At 35.5% G+C, this 22,975-nt stretch overlaps 1 protein-coding gene across 4 annotated transcripts in view; it reads right to left on the bottom strand.

The window, feature by feature from the left end:
* Positions 1–22,975, bottom strand: part of TFEC (transcription factor EC) — a 650,324-nt gene that overhangs the window by 127,009 nt on the left and 500,340 nt on the right. For all 4 annotated transcript variants that reach the window (XM_059933558.1, XM_059933562.1, XM_059933557.1 and 1 more), the window contains one exon: positions 12,811–12,858. The gene's annotated coding sequence lies outside the window, so the exon portion shown is untranslated. The remainder of the gene's footprint in view (positions 1–12,810; positions 12,859–22,975) is intronic.

Genomic DNA, 22,975 nt, shown 5'->3' with positions numbered 1-22,975 from the left:
GAGAATATTTAGTTTCGTTAAAAAATCACCTGTCATGGGAGGGAGGGAGACGCAAGAGGGAAGAGATATGGGAACATATGTATATGTATAACTGATTCACTTTGTTATAAAGCAGAAACTAACACACCATTGTAAAGCAATTATACTCCAATAAAGATGTTAAAAAAAAAACAAAAAACCTGTCTTCCAAAGGGGCTGAGCCATTTTGCATTCCTACCAGCAATAAATAAAAGTTCCTGTTGCTCCACATCCTCACTAGTATTTGGAATTGTCAGTGTTTCAGCTTTTGGTCATTCTAATAGATGTGTAGTGGTATTTCATTATTGTTTTAATTTCAAATTCCCTAATAACATATGATATTGAGCACTTTTCATATGTTTAACTGACATCTCTGTATCTTCTTTGGTGAAGTCCCTGTTCAGATTTTTTTGCCCAGTTTTTAATTGGGTCATTTGTTTTTTATTGTTGAGTTTTATGAGTTCTTTCTTCATGAGTTTTTAAAATCACATTTGATGGTTTAAGCAAAAATTATGGTGCTGTCTGATGTATGCTCAAAGTATGTAGAAAAACTAATTAAGAAAATTACATTTTAAAAGTGGGCAGGGTAAAAGGACCTAAATGGAAGTAATTTTCTACACTTTACTCAAAGTTGTAAAATGTCAATACCAGTAGACTGTGGTGTATGTAGACTGTGATGGTAGATATATATGTATTTACTTTAATACCTACAGTCAACACTGAAAAACTATACAATGATATATACTTAAAAAACTGTAAATAAAGAAAATGAAACTCTAAAAAACATTCAAGTAATCCATAAGAAGGAAAGGAAAAGGAAACAGAGGATGAGAAACAGAGGGAACAAATAGAAAACAAATAATAAAATAGAAGACATCTCCTAATATATCAACAATTGCATTAATTTTAACTGTTCTAAATATATTAATTAAATGACAGTAATTAGTGGGCTGGATTTTAAAATGATTAAATTATATGATGTCTACAAGAAACTTCCTTCAAACATAATGATATAAGCAGATTAGAAGGACAGAAAAAAGATACACCATACAAAACTTAATTTTAAAAAAGAGTAGCTCTATAAATATCATGTAAAGTAGACTTCCGAGAAAAAAAAAATCAAACCAAAAACAAACAAACAAGCAACAACAACAAAAAAAACCCCACCAAAACCTTACCAACAACACAGAAGCATATTACAAGGGTCATTATACCAAGAAGACATAGTGATCCTACATGTGTATGCACCAAGCAACGGAGCATCAAAATACATGAAACAAGAACTAATAGAACTGAAAGGAAAAGAAGACAAATCATTTTAACTGGCAGTTTCAACACCCTATAACTGTTAAAGAAATTTAATTTGTAAATTAAAAACTTACAAAAAATAATCTCTCTAGACCCAGATGGCTTCAGTGGAGGAATCCACCAAACAATAAATAAGAATTGGGACCAACTCTACATAATCTCTTCTAGATAACAGAAGAGAAACTAACATTTTCCACCTCTTTTTATGAGGTCAGGATTATCCTGATATCAAGGTCTGACAAAAACAATACAGGAAGAAAGAAAGAGAGAGAGGCAAGGAGGAAGGGAGGGAGGGAGGAAGGGAAAGAAAGGAGGGAAGAAGAGAGAAAGAAAGGAAGGAAACTACAGATTAATATTTTTCATGAACTTAAATGCAAAAAATCCTCGACAAAATATGAACATTTTGAATCTAGCAATGTATAAAAAGAGTTCTTAAACATAACACCAAAACACAATTCATAAAAGAAATAATTGATAAATTGGATTTTATCAAAATTAAATTTTTCTGTCCTGTGAAAGACCTTATTAAAAGGATAAAAATAAAAACTACAGCCTCGAAGAAAATATTTGCAAATCACATATCTGACAAATGACTTATACCTTTAAAATGTATAGAAAGAAGGATAAAGAATTAGCTTCACCGATCTTTATGTTATTTACACAGTTTTCTTACAGACTTACAGAACTCTGCACAATAGTAATGGCTACACTGTATTAAGTAATCAGGAAGGTAAGGTTCTGCCAACTGATAATCCTGGGATAGCAATATGTGATAGATTATTACAGTTAGAGTACCCCCAAAAAATCACACCTGTTTGTATTAACTCCATTATGTAGTCTTTTCCTACATTGACTCTGGGCTTAGCCATGTTGGCTTGGCCAATGAGACATCATGCAAAATGATGTCACATTCAGGCTGGCCCCATCTCTTCCTGCTTTTAGAACCCTGCTACATATGAAGCCAAGTTATCCTACTAGAGACAAATGGTCCAGCAGACAGCCAACACCAACAACCAGACTTTTGAGTGAGGCTGTCTTAGACCATCAATCCCAAGAATAGTCACCAGATAGTATGCAGAATTAGCAGCAAAGGAACCAATAAAATGAATTGCCCATATTGCTGACCCAGAGAATGATAAAGAGGTAAAATAGTTGTTTTAGGTCACTAATTTTCACAGTGGTAGATTTTGCGACAACACATAACTGATACAGCTTATTATTACTAAATATTTAAATCTTACTTAAACTTAAGTAAATGGGTTGACTCAATTATGTAATTGAGTACTTTCATTTCAACTCTAATTTTGAAAGCCCTTCATAATTATACACTCTAACTTTTAAAAATTTGAAGTTGTTCATGGTATTATGAGAATCACTGAAGAGAGTAACAGCATCAATGTAGCTGGTTTGGGAAATTGAATTTTGTGTGAATTTATTCAGAACCTACCTTACATAATGTATTTTTAATTTGCCAATAATGATTTTGGCTTCAAATTCTGCCTGCCTTTGGAATATCAAATGGCTAAAAACCAGCAAATTCAGAGTTTACTCAGAACCAATTAATGTAAGTTTTACCAATTATACCTTTATACAAAGTTCAAGTCTTGAACAATCGTGGACTGTGGACTGTTTTTCTTATCATCTTTTGAAATAGTTTAAAGAAGAAGAACCAATTGCCACATGTGGAGATCAACACTAAAAAGATTAAAATGTTCATCTGTCATTGTAATTTTGCCAAATAAGTTATTGAGTAATTTGTGGAATTTATTATTCAAGCTATTATTTAGGTCAATCTAGTAAGAACATTAATATGAAAAACATCTCCTTTTTCGCCATCTTAGCTACAATAAACTTTAAAATATGCCAATCTTCATGCTTTAGGGCATAATTTGGTTACCAGCTGGGGTCAGGAAGAAATTTTCTCCATAGTGTAGTATTGCCAATTACCATAGGTGTAGAGAGAACAAGAGAAAGAGTCCAGGGGTTACACGGCCCTCTAAAGCATCTGGTATTGGATGCTTTCTGAGTGAGAATTCAGGATAAGATGAAACATTCAGTTGTTCCTGTATGTCAATTGCGATATTCCTATGAGCTGCCAATATGACATTGCTGCCACTAGGGAGGGATTTCCTACAGAACAGATGTCACTTACAGTATTATGTGGACTATCTATCTCAACGAATATTGCTTGGCACTTCTGCCCTATGGCAAGGGTCTGAAAATATGTTAGGGTGGGAACACACCATACAAGCAGATGGGCTTAGATAAAAGAAAGAGCAAGAGCATACTGAGTCTGAAATAGATACGTAAAAGCCAGATGAGGGCACTGAAGCAGATGTCTTTCCTCATCTTCAGCAACTGAAGCTCAAGATCAGAATTTTCCAGTTACTAGTTATTTAGAAGTTCTATTCTAAAATTTCTTTAGATGAGTATGTGTTACATAAGGCTCCAATTTACTGAAGTAAAGAAACCTTGCCTTTTTTGGTATAAACTGCAATTTCCATTTGAAATGAATGCATTTTGCTTTAGGCCTGAAACTGATGTGAGACTCTCAACACCAGGGCCCGCTACTTCCACCCCTCCCCCGAAAAAAGAAAAAGGAAAAAACTAAGCTGGGATAAGAGGAGGGACACAAAGACTGACAATGAATGACAAAGGACAACTGAGATGGGACTTGCCTGAGAGAGACAGCAAGAGAGGGAAAAAAGTTCTTTTAAAATATCAATAAGAGAATCAAAGAAAGCAAGGTCCTTTTTCTGATAAAAGGGGAAAAGTTAATAACAGTGAAGAAAGAAGGCAATTGCAATATGCTCCAACTGTAATGGAAGAAAAGAAGATGAAGGTAGAATCAGAAAGTAACCATTTTAAATAAGTTTAACATATATGTAGCTTTCACAATTCAAGAATTAAAGTTTTAAAAATATTTAAGCTATTTGCCTCCATAGCAGACCTGATTGACTATCCAAATAATTGGTTGGAAAAAGAGGAGGAATGTTTTTGTTCACAAGAACCAGCAAAGGAATTTTTACTTTTAAAATAGCATTGACTCTTGGGCTTCCCTGGTGGCGCAGTGGTTGAGAGTCTGCCTGCCAATGCAGGGGACGCGGGTTCGAGCCCTGGTCTGGGAAGATGCCACATGCCGCGGAGCGACTGGGCCCGTGAGCCACAAATACTGAGCCTGCGCGTCTGGAGCCTGTGCTCCGCAACAAGAGAGGCCGCGATAATGAGAGGCCCGCGCATCGCGATGAAGAGCGGCCCCCGCTTGCCGCAACTAGAGAAGGCCCTCGCACAGAAACGAAGACCCAACACAGCCATAAATAAATAAAATAAATAATAAAAATGAAGAATTTTAAAAAAATAAAAATAAAAAAAATAAAATAGCATTGACTCCAGAAAAAAGCCTGGGTCTTGGGGCAGGGAACAATAATGAATATATTGTAAATTATTAACAAGCATTAATTGATATCTCAGAATTAGAAAATGCTCGAGGATGTTACGGATACATTTCTATGAGTATAATTAGACACAAGTAATAAGTGCTTTGAGAATTTTTTGGACAAAAATAATTTGGCCATTCAATAATGTCCGGAAACTGTGAGTCAACAGAACATTTGTTCATGTGTTAGAGCAGATTCAAAGGTGATTCTTGAGGAAAATTCTAAGGCTTGCTTGCCTGTATACCTTTGTAAGTAATTCAATCTTAAGAAATATAATTTTTATCATAAGATATTAATCCTACCACGTTCATCTGTTTTCAAAGTTTAATAACCCATCCACAATTGTTAATATGGAAAAACAGGATACAAGGCCCTTATTTGAGACTATAATCTCAAAATTTTCTTTTAGCTATAGTCCAGCTGACAAAAGTATAATGTAGGGGAAATTGCCTAAGGATCAATCATACACTATTCTGAGGCCACTTAAAGAGTTTGGACTTTATCTTAAAGGGAACGGGAAGCCACTGAAAAGCTTTTGTTGGGGTGTGTGCTTGGGAGAAAGGTACCACAGTCACATTTACACCACCATAGATCCCTGGGAATACATGGTGGGGAAAGATTGGAGGGTAACATGACAGCGAATAAGGACACCAATGTGGAGCACTGTAGTAATTAGATGAGAAATGATGATGACCTTGACTAGGGTTGTGGCTGCAGCAGTAGAGGAGTGGAGAGATTTGAAAACTATTTATGAGGGGGGCTCAAACAGGAATTTGCAATAACAGGGATGAAAGAGAGAGAGGACGGTAGGATGATCTCTGTTTTAAGGCTTGAGCAAGGGCATGGATAAATATTCCAGTTATGAAATACGAAACTCTGAAGAAGGAGCAGGGTCTTTGTTTGGTTTTTTTTTGTGTGACTTCATTGGGAGACACTACTAATCCAGTTTAGGCCATATTAAGTTTGAAGAGGCATCTAGATAGAAGCAGTTGGATATTTGGATGTGTAGCTAAGAGGAGGGCTGTAAATTGAAGACAAATATTTTTAGGGAAGCAGGATTTACTTTATTGAAACCATGGTAGTGGATAAATTTGCCCGAGGATAATGTGAAAAATCAGAAGCAAAGAATCTCAAAAACACTTTTAAGGAAAAAGATTTATTAAACAAGTATTTTGCAAGCACCTACTCTGTTCTAGTCCCCAGAGCTCGATCTATCTCGATCTATAAAACAGATAAGGTGTATTCTCCCATGTAGCATAAATTTTCAGGGGTTGAGCCAAACAACTAACCAGTAAACATATAAGAGCAAAACCCTCCAACATGATAAGTTAGGTATTTTCAGATACTCTGAGAAACTGTGTAGAAAATAAAAGAGCACATGGTGGTAACAAGTGCCTGGAACATGGTGGAACACTGAGGGAGGGATAAGAAGATGCAGCATGCAAAGGAAAGCAGGAGCCCTAAGGAAGGAGAGCAGCAATAGGAACAGGTCTTTTATGGGCAGAGGGAAACTATTGCAACTCAGAGCCAACCAAGAGGCAGAAAACGGAAAGTTAGTTTTCTCTCTAATAAGGCCACCAAAAGTTTCTCTGCTAAAACTGCTGCTTATACAGTGTGCAATCAAACTGGACAAGTCTCAGAAAAGTTGTAGAAAGACAGTGCCTTGAATCTAAAGTCTAGAAACTTAAAAGGAAAGCAAGGAGGGTTTGGGAACTGCTGAATCTAGTGATTCAGCAAAAACGATTAAGAAAACACCGAGATAAGACCTTTCCTTAATATAGTTATATATTAATATCAAAAATGTAATTTGGAATGGAAATGTATACTATTCCTGCTTTTCTCGGTTATTCATGTTTGATATTTCACCCTCAGGATTAGTTACCACATCTAGACATCATGATTTATCTAGTGGAAGCTACTGAAATAATTAGCATCTGTATATCTGGGTTTACATATTTAAAAATAATTTTTAATGATGATAGCTGTGTTGCCACTAAAACTTAGCAAAACAAAGTTATAGGTTGAGCACACATTATTTTAAAATTCTAATGAAAAAAATATTTGGTTAATCCCCATGATGCATTCTCAAGTAGCTATGAGAAATTTGAAGAGTCCTTGAAATTTGAAATCATAATAATTTGAAGTCATAATAATTTATTAAAATCCTCAAAAAGAGACATACAAGGAAAAGTTGAAAAAGAACAACAGTATTCACATTTATGGAAGGAAATTATAAAGTTAAAGGTGACCAATTTTCTATGTTTCAAGATAAGCAAAAGGAAATTAGGTTAAAATTATAAGCCAATCATAGTGAAGAAGATTAATATTAAAACTTCTATGTATGCCAGAATATATTACCCAGAAGGTTGTATAATTCTCTCTGCTTCATTACCTAAAATCAAGATAGGCCCTGAAAAGCAGGTATTGATTAATAAGAATCATAGTGCCAGACTATCTTATACTTGAGGTTTCCAAAGAAACAGGTCACTCTCACTCTTGTCCCCTTTGACTTCAGTGAGCCATTTTCCTCCATCAGTAAGCTTTTGAGCTATAAAGATATTTCATAGGGTTTTAGATGCTACTAGTCTCAGGTGTATAATAATTTTTATTCAGACAACACCATGGGGATTAGTTGTCTTCTTGAGACTCTTGCTTATGAAGTTGATCATAACTTGGATGAACTCAGCTTAAGCCACAGCTACCATCTTAGTTCATCCATTACTCATTATCAGCTAGTAGTAGCTGCATTTGCTCAGGTCCAACCATGCATTCCTCATTTTCATAACAAAAGGATATACATGTTTGTGGAAAACGTGTCCTCACTCTGATCAAAAAATCTTTTTATAGACAGTGTATAGCTCTCACTTTATGTTTTCAGCTCCGCAGCTTCTGTAATTTCTGTCCCTTTCATCAACACTAGAGGCAGAGGGGTTTTTTAAGTATGTTAGGTGTAATATACAGGCCACTTGACATAATTTCTTTTTTAAGTCTGAGTCTTATTAGAAAAAAAAGAAGGGTTTTAAAAGGTTTTTGGAATAGATAACTTCAAAAGTTTGCTCAGCATAGATGTAAATGAAATCTATGTCTGGAGGAAATGAACAAATCCTACAGGTTATTTAACAAATTTAGAACATCCAAAGGACAACTAGAAAATGCTATCTAAGCATGGAAGATTTAGCAACTGATTCTGTAACTGGATTTCTGGTTTCTTACTCTTTTCACTTGTTCTCTAAGTTTTACCTCTGCCTCAGAGTCAGTATCCTTGATATACACCTCTTGTGGATTTTTCCTTTTTTTGTATGCCAAATCCTTTCCCTGCATCCCTCCTGTCCTATGACTCCAGAGAAAAGTAAAGGCAAATGCCAACACTGGAAAAATGAAGATGTAGGAAGTTCTTGGCAGATCAAGCAATGAGAAGTAATACATTTCCACCAAAAAAAAAAAAAAAAATTATAGTAAGAGGACAAAGGGAGACAAGATGACAAACATGAGGGTTCTAATTCCCTGTTCTGGGACAAAACCATTTTTGTATATGCAGTGGAGAGTCAGAGAGAAGAAGAAACATAAAAAGAGGGATTTTTTTGCTCCATTTTCCATTTTATGATGGTGTTGAGTCACCACAGCATATCAGAAATGATGACAGATATTCCAGCAGGCCCCAGGCTCTGCGACTGAGGCCCAGGGTCCACTGGCATTGACCACTGCTGCTGCCCTTGCTGGAGGCAGACCGTGAATCCCATTATCCACAGACTTGGCAATGGGAGCTAACAGGAAGCTTGGTTCTTAGGTCAAACCAGCTTCAAACGTTCCACACAAATTTGACAGACTTCAGCTAATGGACAAAATTAGACAAAGCCCCTCTACCCTGCAGAAGTGATTTAACAAATATAATCAGTTAGGCTGTTAACCAGTAGAGAATTAACTAGTGCAACGAGAACAGGTATGGCCTGTGTTAATAGCCACAAACTGGGATGACTGCCTGGCTCATAGTAATTTCTGGAGCCATGTTTGTAAAGCACCCCCTGCCCATTCTAATAATATACTATCCCTTCCATCTCTCCTTACAGCCACAAAAGTGAATACCTGACTAATGAAAACTTATCATAGCATCACCATTACCTTAATGACCAGGCCAAGGGATCACATGCCGCGGAGCAACTAAGCTCGTGCTCCACAACTACTGAGCCTGCGCTCTAGAACCCGCGAGCCACAACTACTGAAGCCCGTGCACCCAGAGCCCGTGCTCCGGAACAAGAGAATCCACTGCAATGAGAAGTCCCCGCACCGCAAGGAAGAGTGGCCCCCGCTCACCGCAGCTACAAAAAGCCTGTGTGCAGCAACGAAGACCCAACACAGACAAAAATAAAATAAATAAAATTAAAAAAAAAAAAAAGGCTGGGATCCCAAATGTGATCCCAGCAAATCTTTATCTGGAATTTTTCACACTAGAGCCAAGTAACATAAGCCCCCATTTTCCTAGGTGACAAGTTGTGAGTATGCAGGCCTAAAGGGAATGAAGCCCACACCGTGTGCTACAAGGAGGAGCTGGTCTGAGAACAAAGACAATATGCAGAGAAAAGCACAGATGAGAAATAGACACTTCTTAACCGTATTTGAAGTTTCCTAACGGTATTCAAAGTCCTGGTTCCAGTCACCCCTGATATCTGCTATCCTTCCTAGTAATAGGGGTCAACGAATTCTCTTTGTGACTTAATCTACTTCCAGTTGGGTTGTTCTTACTGAACATCATCTGAGTCTTCACTAATAAAGCTAGTGAGAAAGTGGGTAAACCCCAACCAGATGGACAAATAATAACTGCCAACACTGTAATGGTTATAGAACAATAACATTTTTTTCTAATTATGCAATTTTGAGCTAATTTCTTAAAATCTCTGAGCCTCAGTATATTATCTGGAAAATAGGGCTTACAGCTACTCTACTGGATTATTGAAAAATTAAGAATAATGTTGTAAAGTATTAGCATAATGGCTTTCCATGGCACTTCTTAAAAAGTGCTAAAAATTTATTTTTCTGAAAGTGAGGATGTGAGGATAATGATGAAGATGACCCTGAAAAGATAAAGATTACAGGACTCAGAATCTTATGTGATTTTTCTATTAAAAGCATGCCTGATCAAACATATTTTAGTAAAGTTACAGAAACTGAAAAGAAAAATGTAACATAGTCAGAGATAATTATAAACAAAACATCTCCTTAAGAAGCAATGATTTTAAAAGCTTAATTTACAACAAATAAGCATTCATGGTCAAAAGTTTACTAGAGGTTAATGAAATAGTCTTACTTTTAAGAATAGGTTTAATATAAAAACAAGCAAATGTGATTGATATAGCTATTCCCTGAGAATGGATATAACAATACTTTTAGGCCCAACCCAAATGCCTCCATAATAATAAAGCCTTCCATGACTTCAGCAAACCTATGTACAATTACTAGACACCATACCTATGGTATTTAGTCTTTCTTTCATTGTATTGATATTTATTTATTTACCTTCTACATTATAAAACCTACATAGCAAGGTCTCTCTTTTTCATATTTGTACCCTATAATTATAGCTCAAGAACTTGGTCAAAAGTAGCTGCTCAAAGTATTAAATTAAACTGAACTCTAGAAGTTTACTGGGATTCAGAAGAAATGGTTTCCTATCTTGCCTCTGTCATTCACTCAATGTGTTCCCTTAAAAAAGTCAATAGCCTTACAGTCATATACTCACTGCAGTGGACTTCAAAGTTAGGTACTCTAACCTCCTACTCCAGTGCAAAAATCCCCTCTAAAATACATTTGCTCGAAATTGAGTTATTTGTAGTGAGGTGGATGGACCTAGAGTCTGTCATACAGAGTGAAGTAAGTCAGAAAGAGAAAAACAAATACCGTATGCTAACACATATATATGGAATCTAAAATAAAAAAAAAAATGGTTCTGAAGAACCTAGGGACAGGACAGGTATAAAGACGCAGACATAGAGAATGAACTTGAGGACACAGGGAGGGGGAAGGGTAAGCTGGGACGAAGTGAGAGAGTGGCATGGACATATATACACTACCAAATGTAAAATGGATAGCTAGTGGAAAGCAGCCACATAGCACAGGGAGATCAGCTCAGTGCTTTGTGACCACCTAGAGGGGTGGGATAAGGAGGGTGGGAGGGAGACGCAAGAAGGAGGAGATATGGGGATATATGTATATGTATAGCTGACTCACTTTGTTATAAAGCAGAAACTAACACACCATTGTAAAGCAATTATACTCCAATAAAAAATAAAATAAAATAAAATACATTTGCACACTCAGATAGACCCTCTACAAAAAAGTAATCTTCAATGAAGTTCATAACCACTTTTTGGCATAATTATTATCTCTCACGTTGAACAACTCAACAAAGCAATGCTTTAAAAGACCCATTATCACAGAGTCAGCGAGAGATCCAGAATTCCAACTCAAAGATGGCATCCTTTCTTTACACTCTAGCACTTACTTGTGTTTTAAAGTCTTAGAATGACTTTAGAAAGCTTATCATTCTTAATAATCTTCCTACTTACATGGCACACCTCACTGATTGGTTTAGATAGTCAAATGAGATGATATGAAACTTCTCTGTATAGTATAAAATGCCATATTATTATCTTAATGATGATGTTGATTATAATGATGATGACAGGAAAGAGAAAATTATGTACTTTGGAGGTTTTGTTGCTCTAATATTTACATGCTGTTAAATGAACCACTTGCTGGGTATTGAAAGAAAGTTCTGGATTTATATCCTTACTTTGTCTTCAACTTTTGAGTACAATTAAAATGTATGAATTAAAAAGTAGGTGATTACCCACTATATTTACTTAGAAATTATGGCTATTATGTAAACAGATATGTACCTTGGAAAAGGATGGTAACTGACTTGAAGAAATTTCTGGTCTTATTGGGAAAAGTCTCTGAAACATTGGTTTGTATGAAAATTGCATGTGGAATTGTGTGTGCTGGGTCCTGGCTTCCTGGCTGAGTTGAAGTCTCCTCTCCTTTTCTCCTAATTGTTCTTTCAGTTTAAATTGGAATCCGATTAAAGCTTGTAACATATTTTTCTTCTTTTCTTTTCACTATTAATGATTTGAAAAAAAAGAAGCTCTCCAAAAAACACGCAAAAAATTATTTTCTTTTATCACCTGAGATTACATATTGTAAAATAATCTAGTAAATGATAGGGGAAGCATCTGAAATAGAAAAACAAATTCATTCTTTAATGGTTACGGTTCACCCATAATACAATTCTTAATGTTCAAGTTAAAAAAAAAAAAAGATGAGAAGAAACAGTTGGCATTCAGCTAACAATTGTGTTTGGAGATTTGTGCCTGACTTTGTTATTCTGAGCAAAGCCAGGTACCAGTCTCTTGGGATTATGTACAAAGGCAAGAAAAAAAGTGGACATGTACAAACCTCAAAGGTGACTGCTGGGTTAATAAAACAGCCTGTTTTCTGTTCACCCACTCTTGCTCTCAGTGTGCAAGTATATTAAAATATGTCAAAAGGAAAACCATTCGCTGTGCAAAAATAATTCAACTACAAGTCACAATTTCCAGCTGCAGGAGTGCCTTAGTGCATTTAAGTGCACTAACAAGTGACCCATACATCTCCCTGGATGAAAGTTGTATCCTCATTAAAGGAGAAACAAACACAAAATAGGAACAACTGTCACATAGAAAAACAGACCACAATAGATGCCGCATTTCCCTCAGTATGTTTCTGACTTGAGCTATCACAGACTGAAGAGCAGTGCTGTCCTAGAAGTCATCTCGTAAAAAGCTATGAAAGTAAAACGAGGAAGCTGCTAGAGGAACTGAATGTGTATCTGGAAAAACATTTTTTCTTTCTAGTCTCTATAAAATCTCTCGCCACATAAGACATTGTAATAATGTGAAGTGGCTGTATTAAACAAACGTAGCCCAGGGAATTTAGAATTAATGCTCTAACATATCTTTAAATAACCCCTCTTAGATAAAGTCTGGTTTAAGCATTCACAAGATATCATACCAACCTTTGCTTTTCTGATTTTTCTCTAGCGAACTATATCATTAATATGAATCTGCAAAAAAAAAAAGAAAAAAAAGAGGTTAATGTTGTTCAACTCTAATAATACTGTTCTTATTTGATTAGTATGTTGCATATTACTGTAAGGCAAAAATAAACATTGGATGCTCAGTGTGATAGCACCAGTCCTCAGCACAGCAGGATATATTTTTTAAAAGCATATGCCTTCAAAAAGCAGATAATAATCTGGAACAATAAGGGAACAATATTGCAGAAAATGTAACTAATTACAAAACGTGGTACCAACAATTATTTCAAAGCTGGGTAAGGCTCTCCTGTTGTATACAGGGGCATCTTTGCTCAACGATTTTCGTAGCAGTTACCGGATATTATTGCAATTGCCTAGTTACTCTGCTGTGATTCTCATACTAGAATGCAAGCTCTTCGAAGGCAAGATTTCTTATGTCACTTTTTTATGTTTTAAGAACCCCCATCTCACACAGCCCCTGGCACGTAATAGTAATTGAATAATTATTAATTCGTTGGGTGGTTAACTTATTAAATACAGTTGTGCGGTTGACAATTTGTGTCCCCTTTTGAACTACCAACCCTTTCCTGGAAGACAGCAGAAGAATTGTAAAGGGAAGGTGGATCTAGGAAGACATCAACAATTTCTGTGAAAACTTTCAGTCCAGAAACAATGGATATACATATAGAAGAGCAGAACTACTCAACTCTGAACTATGCTTTAAACTCGAATATACAGAGCCATTATTAAAATGAAATTGAAGCCCAGTATAGGAGGAAAGATAATAAGGGGTCAGCAAACCAATCTAAATAAATTAAACTGTCCAGGCCCAGAACAACTATGTAAGCTTAGAACAAGGAAAGTATGTGAGGAACCTAAGTTAATGATAAGAATAACTTATTAAAAATGGGAAATGATACATTCGGATACCAAGAACTAGTGAGCTTGATTTTTAGCCCCTGTGAAATTCAAAGCAGATTATTAAACATATAGTCTAGGAAGTCATGAAAAATAAAGAGGAATTCACTAGGAGAATTTAGTATTGCATAAAGTCAAAAGAGTATTGTATGAAAACAAAAGTTCTAGGTTCATGTTCTACATGTGTACCCCGGTTACTTTAGTGATTTCTCTTTTTTCTTATTTGTTGTGGGATAGATTGTGTCCCCCTCAAAAATCTGTTGAAGTCCTCACTTCTGGTACCTGTAAATATGACCTTATTTTGAAACACTGTCTTTGCAGATGTAATTAAGTTGCAAGTTAAGATAAAGTCATACTGGAGGAGGGTGAGCCCTTAGTCTACATGTCTGGTGACCTGAAAGGAAGAGGAGAAGAGACACAGAGAAGACAGACACACCCGGAAGAACACCATGTGATGATGGAGGCAGAGACTGGAATTGTGCCAGGAGAGAAGCATGGAAATCTCCCTCTGGACTCCCAGGAAGGAAACACTCCTGCTGACACCTTGATTTTGGACTTCTGGTCTCCAGAACTGTGAGAGAATAAATTTCTATTGTTTTAAGTGACCAAGTTTTTGGTAATTTGTTATGACAGCCCTACTAAACTAATATACCCTTCTATAAAATGAAATTAGTGATATATCTTCCTAAGGTGATTGTCAGGAAGACATCAGCAATTCTTAATTTCAGCAAAACATTTCACAAAGTTTCTTGTAATGCATTTACTAATAAAATCAATCTATGTGAGTTCAATTATGAGTTAGGTTCAAAGTTGTTAAAACTGTCATTCCCAATGAGAGCTGATTAATAACTCAACATAAATCTAATTTTTTCCAAAAAATTCACTTATTGATACTTTGAAAATAGCTCTCAGGCCTTGGATGTCTATATTTTAGGGCTCTTGGAGACAAATGGACAGAAGTTGGGAAACTGATCTTGAGTAACATTTGTAATGGTGGACACAGGACCTTCATTCACCTGTTACTTTTAACACATTTAACAAGATTTAGAGAAATACACAGAATGGATGCTACTCAAATATAAGGAAAAAGATAAGTCGGAGAAATAACACTCACTGAAAGACAAACAACATTTAAAAATAAAATTATTATTATTATCTTAATAATTATTTATTATTATAACAGCATAATTTAGTAATCACTATTATTAACAATTTAATAATTTAAACCACTAACAGTACTCCTAGAAGTACTTGATACATAATAGATACTCAGTAAACTACTACTATTATTAATAGCGTTATAGCCTAGAATAATGGGTCAATCTCACTTAGGTGGAAAATACACAATATTTCATTTGGGTTCAAAATTATAAAAGTATGTGAAGTGGGAAATATCCAGGTTCATCATAAATTCATATAAAATAGATTTGGACATTTCAGCTGACCAAAGTCTCAATCTGTCCAGTGTTTTTATGGCCTCTAAAACAAAAACAAAACGAAACAAACAACAAAGGTGAAAACTTGGGGTGAATTAATAGGTGTACATAAGCCTGTGATAATTTGCAGAAGGGGGAGGTTTTTCTAAAAGCAGCAATTATCCTCTTTACATTTGACAACAGCATACATGGTTTAGAAAGAAGAGAGAGTTCCAAAGGAGATGGAGGGTTTCTGCACATTCCCAGCTAAATTACAGGAAGACAAAAAGAGGTAGGCTCCCAAGGCATGCAAATCAGTGTCACAGGAAGATCTGGGTGAAGGCCGGATTGCTTCAGTTGAAGCAACTGAAACAATTGAAGCTTCATAATAGCAGCATCCAAGAAATGCAACAGCTTTAAGAAATACCAGAGTCTCCCTCAGCTAAGACCAAAGGGTGCAAAGAATGACCACAGGCATTTGAGGGGCTAAAAGAAAGACACCAGTTAGGAAGAGAATTTGGAGCATATCACTCCCAAATATCCAAAGGAGACACCAAAAGTAAGGAGGGAGGGAAGACATTTGCCCGAGAATGAAGACAAAGGCATGAGAAAAGAAGCTCACACTGTCATGAGTTTTGGTGATACCCAAGAAAAGGAGACAAAGAAGGGCAGGTCTAATATTGTTAGTGTGGCTTTTTGTTAATAAACCTCTATCTCAAGGCTTTTAGGAATATTACATGCAATGGGGAACCTTCTGTATGTAAAATGTATTTTCTTAGACGTTGACTAGAACACAGTGCTTATGATACTCATCACAGAAAGTAACTCGGGTTCTTTATACTTGAGTTCTTTCTATGCCAGGCTTCAGACAGTTTTGATTACTAGTTCCTATGGATGCTGTAAAATAATTACCAAAACTTTGGTGGCTTAAAAAACACAATTTTAATTTTTTTCTCTTATAGGACAGACACTGAAATCAGTTTCCCTGGGCTAAAGTCAAGGTGTCAGCAGTGCTGGTTCCTTCTGGAGGCTCTGGAGGAGAATCCATTTCCTTCCTTTATTCAGATTCTAGAGGTTGCCTGTATTCCTTAGCTTGTGCCTCCTTCCTCCATCCTTAAAGTGGGGCACTCCAATCTCTGCTTCTGTGGTCACATGTCCTTCTCCCTGACTCTGACTTCTGCATCCCTCTTATAAGTACTGTGGTGATTACATTGGGCTCACCCTGATAATCCAGGATGATATCTCTGTCTTAAGATACTTAACCACATCTGCAAGGTCCATGAAAGCATAAGCTAGTTTTGCTTGTTTCACACTTATAATGCTTTTTATTGGCCAGCTGCTTTCCTAAATGCTTTACATTATTAACACATTTAATCTTTATGATAGCCCTAGGAGGTAGGAATCATTATAATCCCCATTTCACTGGTGAGAAAACTGAGGTACAGAAAGGATAAGTTACTCACAGATGGTTTGGTGGTTATTTAGAGGCAGTATGAATCCAAATAATACCTCTTAGCTGGGTGGCCTTGATACAGTGTTTTCTCTGGGAAAACCCTATTTTATATAGTTGTTATAAGGATTAAATAAAATAATGTATACAAAATAGTTAGCACAGTTGTTCATTCAAAATGTACTCATTACATGGTAAATGATAAAATAAATAAATATATCAGAAGCATTGGCCAAAATAAAAACCAACCCAAAACAGGAAAAGAAGAATAAGCGTGGTTAAGGATTGGAAATGCTATGATCTGGACAATGATAGTTTAGCTTGGAGAAGAAAAGAATTATGGGGACATGATAGCTGTCTTGAAACATGTGATGAGCTTTCATGTGAAAGGGGAAGTAGATTTATTTTAATGTTCCTCCATAAAACCAAACTAAAACCTAAAGGTAGAAATTACAGGGTGATAAAATCTGGCTCAAAAAAAGTGAAAGGGACTTCCCTGGCGGTCCAATGGTTGGGACTTCACCTTCCAATGCAGGGGCCAAAAAAACAAAACACAAAACAGAAGCAATATTGTAACAAATTCAATAAAGACTTTAAAAATGGTCCACATCAAAAAAAAAAAATCTTAAAAAAAAAGAGAAAGATCTAATAATTAGAGCGATCCACCAATGGAAAAGTCTGCCTCAGAATTTTGTAAGCTTTTAGTCCGTTGGAATGTTCAAGCACCAGCTAAGTGACTTTCTGTAGTATATAAAATATGGAAAGAATTTCAACAATGAGAAGGACATTAGAATACATTCATGCATTTATTCAGCAAATATTTACTGAACGTCTTCTGTGTGAACCGCCTGTAAGGCCCCTTACAACTCTGAAAATAATAGAATCTCCTATTCTATGAATGAACAAATAAGAACACATGTTACAAAAATAGACATAATTTCAGGCTGATTCTCTTTGGATTTACTGATTCTTCAGCTCCCAGGCTCTCTGGTTGGTCTGATGTGATCTGCAGTAAGCCTTTATTTTCACAATCACTTATCACTAGTCACAGGGAGACTTTTTCTGCACTAAAGAGTCAGTTTTTAATAGGAAAAATCATTTATTTTGCATTCTGATAGCAGGGGCTTTTCTTAAAAGGAGAGAAGAGAATTTTATTCCACATTAGTTACTTTACTTTTCCTTTCAGCCTAGGCAAACAAATATAATAATAATCAACCTCTTTTAATCCAAAGAAGGGGAAAAGATGGGACCCTTCTCATTTGATCTGAAGCATAAGCCACTTTGGAACAGTCTGTGCTTTGCCACTGTCTCCAGCAAAGATATGCAGAGACTTTACTCACTCTCGTGGACCCACAAATAAATTAATTATGGTAAAAATCTATTAAGTCTGATTTGTCCTGGGAATTATTAAGAAGCTGTCTACCTACCTCTCACCTAATCTCTCTGGCTAAGGGAGATTGCTTTTGGAGAATGACCTGAATTACACAGGTAATCCAAGAAAGTCTCCAGCCACTGAGCAGAATGCGCCCAGTGTCTACACCACGCATATGACACTTCATCACACAGCACCCACTAGCATTTATTATACAGCTGTTAGTATGTGTCAGAATTGACCAGATAATTGGATAGCCCTCTATTTGATTTTTGCTGCTTATAATATTTTCTTTGCAGAAGACACAAAGCAGGGATAATAATAACCCTAATACAAGTGGACCTTGAATGAGCTCTTACTATGTGATGGTCACATCATATGAACCATCATAGGCAATCCTTTCAACACCCTGTTGAGCAGGTATCACCTTTATCCTTGTCTAATGAATGTGATGAGGTCAAGATTAAAATGCAAAGGGACATGCTCTTGAGCTCCCATTGACTGATAAACCACAACATTTAACCACCTCCCTAACAAAGATAAATAAGTTAGCAGAAATATTTAAAAAGTAATTACAAGTCTGTATTTAGATATCTTTTACAAAAAAAAAAAACAGTGTGCCAAAGATGGGGTTAGAACCTAGCTCTCCAGATAACAGTGTTCCAAATGACTATTGACTAATTTAAATATGAAAACCACTGTCAGCCCCCATGGGCTAGCGACGTCACTGAGTTATTAAATATCATGCAAGAGCCAGTATAGGTAAGAACATTTTAAAAATATGGTCAATTTTCTTCTCTTCCCCTTCAAAATGCCTCAAGTCACTCGTATACATTATGGACCTCACTGGCCTGAAAATTCTCAGTTGAGGGAAAAAGAAATCCAAAATCCTTGAATTATAAGAGCACTAAAAAAATCTAAAATGAAAACTATTTTGTCCATTTAACACCAAAAGATCAACTGATTTTTAGTTTTTACTTGGAGTTGGCCTTTATTTAACCCATGGCATGCCAAAGTTATGGCCTGAAGCAATTTTTTCAGTGAATGCCTTGACTTGGGACAAGAATAGACATCTCTGCCTCTGAATCGTTTCATACCACTGCTGATGGTCAGTCTAACAAAGAAAAAACATTCCTCAACATATAAAGAACACTAAAACTTTCTGTTCAATTATGTATTTCCTCCATTTCAAATACATTCAGAACTGTAAAATATTTGCAAATTCCAAAATAATCTGCATTATTCAGAGTTATTAAGCTCTTCACTAAAATGTTTGTGCTCAATTATACATTAAAAATAAACAACTGACTGTGTCTGCATTTTTAAAAAGTTACAACAGTTTCTTTTGATCAGTTGGCTGCCTGCTGGCATCGTTTCCTAATGGAGAAATTAATTTCAAGGCATTCTGGTGCCTCTTTTACCCCCTAGATAAGTCCCACACCTATACACAATTGTTCAGGTCTATCCCATTACTTTGAAAGTAATAAATGAGGTATATTTAAAGGATTTAGACATGATTAGTATAGTCTAACAGTCCTTCTCTAACAAAAACAAATTTAATAGTTGCATATTATGAAAGACTACAATACCAAAGAGAAAAGTCCAAAAGTACAGTAGGAGGTATCTAATTTAGGGATTAAGAGTTTGTGGCGATAAGGACTGTGAGGCACCTCTGTGAGTTACCCAAGGGAGAATGCAGATTCTCTGGAGGTTTTTAATGATATAAACAGCTATATTTCTGAGCTGGCATAAATAAGATCCTGGTTACGGGTAGGCAGCAAAATAAAATAACATAACAGTGTAGGAGAGGTAGATATAATCTGGCTCAAGGATGTCTAGAAGAAACTGTTCAACAGCAACTATGTTTATACGAACATAATTTAATAATAGCACAAGTCTTCTATGGTGTATCATCTCACATATTTTTATTTCCTGGGCAGAATCAATCTTTAGAAATTCACACACAAAAAATATCAATATCACCATACATTGAAAATTTGCTAAGCAGTTTGTATCTACTACCTCCTTCAACAGTTTCAATAAGCCTATTTATTAATGCTCTTTATTGTTATCAAATGGAGAAACTGAAAACAATCACAAGTAATTTGTCCCATGCTACATATTTAGTAAGTTGAATATTAAATTCATATCAGTTTGACTTCAAAATATATGTTTCCAAACTCCTGTATTATACAGCAAAATAGTCTTAGCAATACTTGAGAAAAACACGAATCCACCCACTGCAGTAGGTCAGGAAAGAGAAATGAGTTAAGACTACTGAAAGGATACAAGATTATTATTTGTAAATGATACAAATAGCTATATAGAAAACCTAAGAAAAACCAACAACAATCACAAAAATTGTAAATAACAAGAGTTTAAATACAATAAATTTTTAAAAATCTTAATTACGTGCACAAACTTATGAATATACTTTGAAACCCACTGAATTGAACACTTTAAGAGAATGAATTTTATAGTACGTAAATTGTATCTCAATAAAAGTTAAAAAATAAATGATTATACTACCAGTTAATATGAGAGAAAGCGGGTGAAATAAGGACTATTCATTGACGGTATAAATGTAAATTAGAACTTTTTTTCTAGAGAGTAATTAAGCTTTGTTTATCAAAAGTCTAGTTATTATAGCGCGATGAAGAGTGGCCCCCGCTCGCCGCAACTAGAGAAAGCCCTCGCGCAGAAACGAAGACCCAACACAGCCAAAAATAAAATAAAATAAATTAATTAAAAAAAAAAAAGTCTAGTTATTATAAATAAATAAATGTCTAAAAATGCATTCTAGGAAACTAATTGGAGATGAACCATTAGATATATACACAATAATATTCATAATAATATTCATTCAATAATACTCATTGTTTATAACAGGTCCCCCCGAAAAGAATTAAAACAATGGAAGCTATACAAATCCAGGAACTTCTAAATTTACTTCAATATATCCATAAAAAATCCAAAAAAAAAGTTTCAGAATAATTACATTGAAAATGCTCACAATGTTAAGTGAAAATGGCAAGATACAAATAAAATAAAGGTTAAAAAGAAATTAGAGCTATAATAAATGGTATGAGAGAAGAGGATTTTTTGCAAAAATATATTGGACAAGATAAAAGAAGCTGATGTAAAGGCACAGTTGGGTCTAGGAATGAATTAGTTCATTTGCTGGTGGGGAATAGGTTGTCACCGGCGTAACAGAGGGTCAAGGAATTGTAGCTTGTTCTGTGTATAACCCCTAAATGTTAGGGAAAGAGATGGGATTGCTGCTCTGCATCACTTTCCCTCAGATACACCAAGCCTACTCTCCCCATGGAGCCTTTGCAAAGGCTGTTTTCTCTTCCTGGAAATTTCTTCTCCTAGATTTTAAATTGGCTGGCTCCTGATGCACATTCCACATACATGTTGCCACTTAAAAGTCATTTAGTAAACTGTAAGGTCTTTCCTGCCCACCTAAAGCAGCATGGTCATCACCTGGGAATTTGTTGGGAAGTCAGAATTTCATGCTCTACCCAAGACCTACTGAATTCAAATCTGTAGTTTAATATCATCCCTAGGTGATTCTCATGCACACTAAAATTTGAGAAGCACTGATTTTATAGTCTATGATAGAGACCCCATACCAATTTCCTTCATCATTTTCTTCATAGCTCTTATTCATCTCTAAAATTCTCTCTCCTTCCTACATGTAGTTCCATTAGGACAAAAATCTTTTTGTCTTTTTGCCTGTATCCTTAGTTCTCAAAATCATTCTTGATGTGCAGTTGGAACACAGTGAATATTTGTTGAATGAAAGCATAGGATGGGGAGAGGGATACCTCAGTGATTTTCATTGAAGAAATACACTATTTCATGTTTCCTTAATTATCTAAGTTACTCTGTCTTTCAAACCTTCCTATTGTATACGGAGACAAAAGCTAATGGATAAATATTCCAGTCCAAGACATCATGTGAAAATAATATTTGTTGGTGCATAATAAATCCTATCTGATAACTTTCTGAAGAATAACCAATATTAGCATGTATAAAATAAAAGGAGGTTTCTAAAAATTAAAACTAGAATTACCATATGACCCAGCAATTCCACTCCTAGGTAAATACTCAAAAGAACTGAAAACAGCTGTTCAAACAAAAATTTGAACATGAATGTTAATAACAGCATTGCTCATAATAGCCAAAAAGTGGAAAAAATCCAAAAGCCCATCATGGATGAATGGATAAGCAAAATGTGTTTTATACATACAATGGAATATTATTCAGCCATAAAAGGGAATGAAGTACTGACACATGTTACAACGTGGATGAACTTTGAAAATATTAAGTGAAAGAAGCCAGACACAAAAAAGACACATATTGCTTGATTCCATTTATATGAAATGTCCAGAAGAGGCAAATCCATAGAGAGAAAAAGCAGATTAGTAGTTGTCAGAGGCTAGAGAGAAGGAGGAATGGGGAGCCTGCTTAATGGGTATGGGGTTTCTTTTGGGGGTGACAAAAATGTTTTGGAATTAGATAGTGGTGATGGTTGCACATTATTGTGAATGTACTGTAAGTCACTGAATTGTACAGTTTAAAATGGTTAAAATAGTGAATTTTATGTTATAGGAATTTTATAAATAAATAAAAGTAAATTACTATTTTAAAATGTAGTGTAGCATAAATGTATTGACTTGCTACCAAGAAACTTTGTGCTACAGACTCACTTATTTCAGGGGTCAGAGTTCCAAATGATTAATATTATGTGATGATTACCTCTGCCAGACAGAGATAAAGCAGGGAAATAAGGTAAAAGAAATGAGTCTGGGATTTGCCTAAGCCAGGACTCAGATTTCTTTGATTCTTGGCTAAAAGCCCTGATTGGCCCAAAAGGTCAAATGGAAAGGAAAAAGCAGTCAAGAATAAATCAGTAAAATAAAAAATTCATTTAAATTTAGCTATTGGGAGGAAAGGAAATAACCTTCCTTTCTTCTACTAAAG

This window comes from Balaenoptera ricei, chromosome 9 (assembly GCF_028023285.1).
Source record: "Balaenoptera ricei isolate mBalRic1 chromosome 9, mBalRic1.hap2, whole genome shotgun sequence".
NCBI classification, from domain to species: domain Eukaryota; kingdom Metazoa; phylum Chordata; class Mammalia; order Artiodactyla; family Balaenopteridae; genus Balaenoptera; species Balaenoptera ricei.
This window is presented reverse-complemented; position numbering and strand designations above follow the sequence as displayed.